Genomic DNA, 7,861 nt, shown 5'->3' on the forward strand with positions numbered 1-7,861 from the left:
TTCAAGTGTACTTTTCAGGAACTCAGTGGTGAGGAAGAGGAAATAGTTACATTTTTCTGGGTATCTTTGAAGCCAATGCCTGAGACAAAGACCTGAAAACAATTTTTTCACTGACGGGATGAACAGGGAAAGAGGAAAAACCACTAGGAGGAAGAGTTATCCAGCGGGCACTAGCAGAATCGTTGCATCTTGGGTCGGAACCTATACCAGCTCTTGGATCATTTGCCTGAGAAGTACAAGGGACAACATTTGCAGCCATCCATTGTTTGTGTGCCCCACTGTCATGAGTGACCTCACCTGCTTATCAGCCCTGTACTTCTGCGTTGTACATGTGTGAGTGGCCAGCAGGTGCTGGGGATTCAGCACTGTCAGAATTGCTCCAGGGCAGGCTGCAAGAGACAGGGGTGCAGTCTTCAGAATTTCCTTTTACTCTAAATGCAGACAGTGAGCCCAAGTCTGCTCAGTACTGTTTCTGGTAGCTATGGCTGGAATCAGAAGTAAGTTAGAGAGGATGCTCCAGAGGCATCCAGTTCAACAAACACTTCCTTCTGAGAGCAGCAAGCCAGCGTGGGGAGGGCATTTTCAAAAGCACAGCCAGCGAGGAATGGAGAAAGTACCATCTTAAGAAAAGCAACAGCCTTTGTGTAGTAATCACTCAGACTATTCCACTCACCTGTTGAAGTGCCTTACGTGCATCACCTTATCAAATCCTCTCAGCAGGAAACAGCCTGGGGTTTCAAAGCTCGGAGTTACTCTCAGTGATGTTACAGTGAGGGGTGAAACTTGGGCTTGTATAACTTCTTGACTCTTTGGAGCTGTGAACCATACTGCTACCCCAGAGCTGTTTAAAGTGGAGACGCAGGGGAACTTCATCACTTTACGCCAATGTTTCAAGCACTGTCATTCATTATGAGTACATTTTAATGCACACTTTAAGGCCGCCCTTGTCTTGTATTGTTTCAACATTCCAACAAGCCAGGGTTTTAAGAATTATACATTGACAGCACTAAGCTGGTTTTGGAGTGCCAACTCTAAACTTCTTACATGAATCAGCAGTTACTCCACAGGGAATAACATTCTGAAATAATTCAGATGTGAAGCTTCTTACAAACACGTGGTAGGTGTGCACACGTGCACACATTTGTAAACACTTCTTACACACTGGCAAACACTTACAAAGTGGCCATTTGGAAAGCCACTTCGCCTTTTATTCTACACAATTGGGAAGCAAGACTGTCAAGGGCAATCTTTAGAGATACCAAAAAGAGGTTGGGAATACACAGTCTGTAAAATTGCAGTGAGATGAAATTTCATCAGTTTTATTTCTAGAAAATAAAATCATGCTTTTATCATGCATGTGCATTATTTAACTTTTATAGATACATTTTAGGTAAATACTTATAAAGTAGAAAACTAATTCTTAGACATATAGAATTGAATTTTTTTTTTTTTTGGTTTTTCTCCGGTACCGGGAACCAAACTCACGACTTTGCGCTTGCCAGGCAGGCGCTTTTGCCGCTGAGCTAAATCCCCAGCCCCTATAATTGAATTTAAAAACTCTAAATAATATAGTTTTTCAGCTTCTTAGTAGACAAAAGAAGAGACACATAAAATTTCCACAAAATAACAAAAAATGATCAGTTATTCATTATTTTAACTTCTTTATTTATCACACTTTTACTCCCTTTTGGTCCTAAACTAAAAGCTAGAAGGAAAATAAAGAATTTTGATTTTGTTTCTTAAAATTGCAAGGGAGTTTTTTAAACGGACTAAAGTGGGTAGCATTAAAGACTAAATGACCAAATATCTGTCTCCTATAAACCAGATGCAGTGCTTAAAATGCCCATAATCTGGAAAGACCAATGATGGTACATTTAGGTCTATTTTTAACTACTGTAATTTATTATTTACAGTTTGCAATGGTGCAGTGATGTCAAACAGAAGGGCATTTGTACTATCCTGTCACTGCTTGTACTAAACTGAACTTCAATAAATATTTTTTACATCTGAGTTGGATGAGGACATTGATTGCATTTGAATAAAATTTGCAGATGATGCAAAGCTGGGAGAAGCAGTAAAGTTGTGTATGATCATTTTAGGATGCTAAAAGTTTTTACTATTTTGCAGAACTGAAAAATTTTAAAGTAGAAATTTACTAGGGATAAATATAAAATCCTAAGTAAGTAGCTGGATAATTACTTCAGTTCTTTGCAAAACTAGAGAGTACTGTACTGTTGTTTGATTCTAAAGGGAATGGGCTTCCTCATGGACAATAGGGTTTTGTTCTAGGAGGTACAGTTCATGGACACAGAAGTAGGGAAGCTGTTTGCCTTCCACCAGTTGTGTAACAGATCAGCCCTGTGTTACACCAACTTCGTCCTGGTCTCTTTGTTTCCACTGTAATAACCTCTTCATATTACCACTACCTCTGCCCGGAACATAGCAGTAGTTTATGGAAGATCTCCTTTCCCCAATAATGCCATCCTGCAAAGTTTAGCCTCCACAAATATCCTATCCTGCCTTAGGGATGAGTCCTGGAAACTGAATCCAGACCTTTCCCACCGAGCCATATCCCGGCCCTTCTTTTATTTTTTCCTTTTGAGCCAGAGTTTCACTAAGTTGCTTAGTCTGGATTTAAGCTCATGACCCTCTTGCTTTAGCTCCCCACTGTGCTGGGTTTACAGGTATACACAACCATACCCAGCTTTAGAATGAATTCAAATAATATAAAATTACTTTGATCGCATTTGCGGTTTAAAAATGTTTACGTCGAGTTTCTGCTTAATACCTTCCCAGTGGTCTCCCGGTAAGAGATTTCTAGAAATCCTGAGACTGGCTCTCAGCACCCTGCCATAGGAGGATTGATCTTCACCACATTGCTGGCCTCCATTGCCCTCCCCAGGCCCCTCCCACCGAGGCCCCCTCTGCTCTCCCCACCCTGGCTCTTTCTCTTTTCCCAAATATCGGAAGCTGGCTCCAGCTCTGCTTGCTGCCTTTGCTAGTCTCCCAGACTAAAACACACTTCACTCACATCTTTCTATGACCTCCTTAGTCACAGCACTTCTCCTTATTCCAACTCTACTGTTTTCATATTTTTACCCTTATTTCATCATGGCTGTCTTGTTTGCTTGTTTGTTTTGGTTGTTGATTGTTGTTAGAATTTAAATTCTACAAGAGCTGGGAATTGATACGTATTTGTGTCTTCAATCCCAACGTGCAGGAAGAATCTGTTTGGAGCAGAGTGAAGACACATACAGGCAGGGAGCTAACTGCAGGTGTAAAATGTCTTTAGCAGAGGTCCCTGGCCTGATTCCACGTGAAAAATTCTATATGGTTGAATTTATAATTATGAAGTTATAAACATCCTCCCTAAACAGAGGGTGATGGAGAATTGAGCTATTTGTTGTCTTTCATAAAACAACATAAACTGCCTTCAGGGAAGGTGTTTCCTGAAGTAATTTGTCATTGAGAGCAAAAGTTCAATTAATCAAGTTCCTAGCAATGAGACTTGAATTTTCAATACAATGCTGATATTAAATATCATTATAGACAGTTATACAAAGAAGAAAATCAAACTGCAGAAGACTCTCTGTTTGAATTACAATACATGAGTAAACAAATAAATATATACATAAATCAATTTCCTTCACGCCACTTAGAGGGTCTTAGGGTACATCAGACATCAGTAAATTTGAGGTAAGGTTGTTATTGATTTATCTTTGTTAAATGGTAGCAGATTTAGTCTTGAAATGGGAACCTCCTTCAGAAAAAAGCCCAGGAATTAATAGCGGCTTCTTAAGAAAGATGGATGTGACATTCTCACAGAGAAGATGTGGGAAGTGCTTGTTCTCCTAGCCGAGTGGCATTTGAGTGGTTTGCTGCTCTGAGGAGAATGTTCTGTACCTTGTCTGCATCTTCTCAGGTTGAAAGGAAAGCAGTGATTTTAACTTCAGGTATAAATAATTGTCTGATGCTGCCTATAATCTACATGGATGGAACGCTCCTTGTCATCCAACAGTCTGTATTTTAACAAGTCATATTGACCGTGCTGAGGGGCAAAAGGCTGCACTCAAGAAATTATAGCTTTTATTGTGGTTCTACAAAGGTTTGTATCATCAATTATCAAAATCTTGTGCCCACCTAACTTTTTATTTTCCCAGATTTCTTGTCCTTGGAATATTTTCAATCCTGCCCATGCCACAACCATGGGTGGGGAATTCAGCACCTCTGTTTTGCCCTACTCAGTACCCAGGACTGTGATCATCTATTGGTTAATTCAAAAAATTTTTACTGAGGTACCACTAAACACAAGGCTATTATGCCAACCCAGAGAAATAATCCTCACCTTAATGAGCATTGCAGTTCTGCAGGAAAGACAGATATTAATCCAATGATCAGATATATGAGAAGTATAAGCATGCCACAGGAGAAAAACTCAGTGGTTTCTTCTGAGAAAGTAGAGTGGGTGAGGAAGGCTGAAATCTGATAGATGAAGAGTCACTATCCAGATAAAAAGAATGAGGAATGTGGGGTGAGCACAAGCACTAAATTTTTGGACGAAGGAGTAAATGTTCCCACAGCCAGAGGACAGGAGGAGGAGCCCTTCCAAGAACCTGAAGTACAGAGAGGAGGACAGGAGGAAAAGATCCGCAGCACAGAAGATCACACAAAGCCTCTAGTTCGGGTACTGAAAAGCCTTTGAGAGCTTGGTGCATTGAGGACCTCGATCAGGTTTACTTTTTGTCAGAACTGTCCATCCCTTCCATGGAGAACTTCTTCGTGCATATTCTAGGGATAAGCATGCAGGCCTTCCCGAGGTCATTGCTCTCACCCAGGGAGGAGGGGAGGGAAGCAGGTGGAGTGCAGAAGGTAGGTCTAGAGACAAACAGGAGGAGGAAAAAGATTTTTAAGGGAACAATGGATCAGTTGTGGAAGAATGAATCTACTTTGGGGAAGGAGGAGAGGAGTGTTTCCTAGCACTATCAGTATTTAGGGTCAATTAATTCTCTGCTGTGAGGGCCGTGCCCGTGTACTAGTGGGGGTGATTAGAAACTTCCCTGGTCTTCTCCACTAAATACCAAAGCAGCCCTCTCTCCAGATACTGTCAAACATTTCTTGGGGAAAAAGTACCCAAGTTGCTAACTACATCCTGTGCTGACTCCACCTTCCCTACCCAAGCTGCAAGCTGCTGTTACTCTTTCTCCAACATGGACCCCACCCAGACTATAATATTCTTCCCATTACTTTCTGTATGTATCAAAGTACAGTAGGGAGCACTGTAAAATACTGTTGACTTTGGCATCCTAGAAATGCAGGTTTAAATCTTAGCTCCATAATTCATTGTGTAGACTTATACAAGTTACTTTACCTCTTTTGGTTCATCATTTATTGCTTTTTTTTTTTTTTTTTTGGAGACAGGGTCTTGCTGTGTAGTTTGGGCTGGCCTGGACTCAAGAGATAGCCCAGGCTGGCCTAGAACTCACACTGCCCCTCCTGCTTCAGCCTCCTGAGTGCTGGGATTACAGGCATGCATCATCAGGCCCAGCTGGCTTGTAATTTGTAAACAAAGATAATATCAGTTCCTCATCGTGACATCATTGTAAACATCATCATCAATTAATAAATACAACTTCCACCATGTTTAGGTGTTCAATTCATTTTAGTTACTGTGAAAATATGTTTATTCCATCTTTCCTATCTTTACTCACGGCACACCAATGGTCTGAAATGAGTCCTACTTCCTTTGACCTCCACTGAAATGGCCAAGTCAAATTTGACTTCTTTTTCAACCTGTTTTTGGAATTTTTCACTCCACTGAATCTACCTAGCATTCCAATAAATGGAAATTAATGCCATTTCCAAATTCCAGTAGCAACTAGAGTTCATATTATATAATTTAGAAACATCAAATATTAACACATTTTCCACTTGTTTTCTTCGGTATGCTTTTTCACCTCGTAGCAGCATGTGAGTGTTCTGTCTATATGGGAATGACATCATAATGCTGTGGGCAGCAACCAAGCTTGAGTGGCTATCAATGAGTCGAAGTCCCATACGTATGGGTAATCAACTCTAATTATAGCTAACCCGCCGCGAGACCACCCTGTGAAGGGCACCCGGACAATGAGACCACCTTTTCCTTTCTGATCTTTTTTATGCCAGTGAATGCCACAGTGCATGAAATATAAATGATTTCTCAGCAAGAGTGAGAGAAAAAGCTTGTCTAAGAGACTGACATTTCCTTCCGCGTTTGAGGAAAGTAAGTGTTCCAGGAACTCAAGGTGCACAAATAGGGCTGCCACACACCTTCACAGGAGGCTCTGGCTGTGTGCGAGGGCCTCATCCGGCTTTGATCTCAGCTTGAATTCGACTCTCAGGTTCACTATGGAAACTGAGACTTTAAAATTAAGCGTTTATTCTATGGCTTCTCAGATATGGACACAGACACGTGGAAAACGTGAACACTATAAGCGCATAAACACATATAAGCCATGAGACTATTAAAATGCAGTTTCTGGTGTTATCTATATTAAGAGCTGTGTCACATTTTGTTATTAGCCAAACTCCCAGATAAATGTTTAATAAATATTTCTTCAGATAGATTCCCCAAGTAAGATACAGCTATGCATCTTCTATTTTTTTTTATTTCATTCCCCAAATTATAATATAAAAATCTAAATCAATATCAAGGAGCCTCAACCTAAAGCTATACCATTAAACAGCAGTGTCTGAAGGTCCGTACTTGTTTCTGGAAACTAGTCCTGAGATGTTAAGTGACCAGGACTCTGGGCTTGTCGTCTCCACCTTAATTAGATAAGCAGGTTTTTGTTTTCATTGCTTTTTTATGAGTTTGTGTTTTGCTTAAGTTTCTGTTTAAATTAAGGAGACAGCTTCTTTAAATAAACAGCAAACAAGTCACTGACCAAGATAATCTGTAAGGTTCTCCCAACTGTGATATGTGATCGGTGATCTTCATTAATGATCAACAAAAAGAACAGGGTAAAAAAGTATGTCAAGGGGCTGGGGGTTTAGTTCAACATCACAGCACTTGCCTGGCAAGCACAAGGTCATGAGTTCGATCCCTGGTACCAGAAAAAAAAAAAAGGCAAACAAAACAAACAAACACAAAAAGTATGTCAAGCAGGATTTTGGTTATAGCAAAGAGTTTAACAGGGAAAAAGGAAATTTTATTTTATTTTAAAGAGAATAAAAAAAAGAAAAAGAGGACCAGGAATATACTTCAGCTATACAAGTGCCTCCCTGGCAAGCATAAGGTCCTGAGTTCAATTCTTGGTACCAATAAATAAATAAATAAATAAACAATAAAAGTGATAGAGAATTTCAAAACAAAATGCTAAGAAATTAACAATGGTTATTATATTGCATAATGTTATCTTCAAAGTAGTTGCTCAGATTATCAGATATAGGTATGCAAAATTGATCAAACAGCATAAGCACTGTTTCTCTCAATGAACTAATAGAAATTAGTATGCGATTACCTTAGCTGTCTTGTGTATACATACATATCTTTTTTTCCTTCCTTCTTTTCTCCTTTCCCCCATCCCAGTTGTTCTTTCCTTTTGAACAATTTCTTTCTCTTTCACCACATCTATTGTACATTTTGGATCTTATGTACTTTTTTCAGTTTTTTACACTAGGAACTTTTGATGAAATAAGGGAATCAGGCTATCCTTCCCTTTAAACAACTCGAAGGTTGCCAAAAGCCACATCTGTAATTACACATTCTGGGGAATAAGATCACTTTCATTCAACAACAAACATTAGAAACACTGAGTAAATCCCTGCATTATACTTTGTTTTGTTTTGCTTTGTGTTTGTCTATTTTGAGGCAGGGTCTCAC

The 7,861-nt window shown here is 39.7% G+C and overlaps 1 long non-coding RNA gene across 1 annotated transcript in view; it reads right to left on the bottom strand.

Moving 5' to 3' along the window:
- Positions 1 to 297: 297 nt before the first annotated feature.
- The window catches only part of LOC106147260, an 8,986-nt gene continuing 1,422 nt past the window's right edge, over positions 298 to 7,861 (bottom strand). Inside the window, exons 3-4 of the long non-coding RNA XR_001232059.1 lie at positions 674 to 841; positions 298 to 389 (exon numbers count right to left, since the gene is read on the bottom strand). This is a non-coding gene — a long non-coding RNA (uncharacterized LOC106147260). The remainder of the gene's footprint in view (positions 390 to 673; positions 842 to 7,861) is intronic.

Source organism: Chinchilla lanigera, unplaced genomic scaffold (genome assembly GCF_000276665.1).
Source record: "Chinchilla lanigera isolate Chin_1 unplaced genomic scaffold, ChiLan1.0 scaffold00007, whole genome shotgun sequence".
NCBI lineage: Eukaryota > Metazoa > Chordata > Mammalia > Rodentia > Chinchillidae > Chinchilla > Chinchilla lanigera.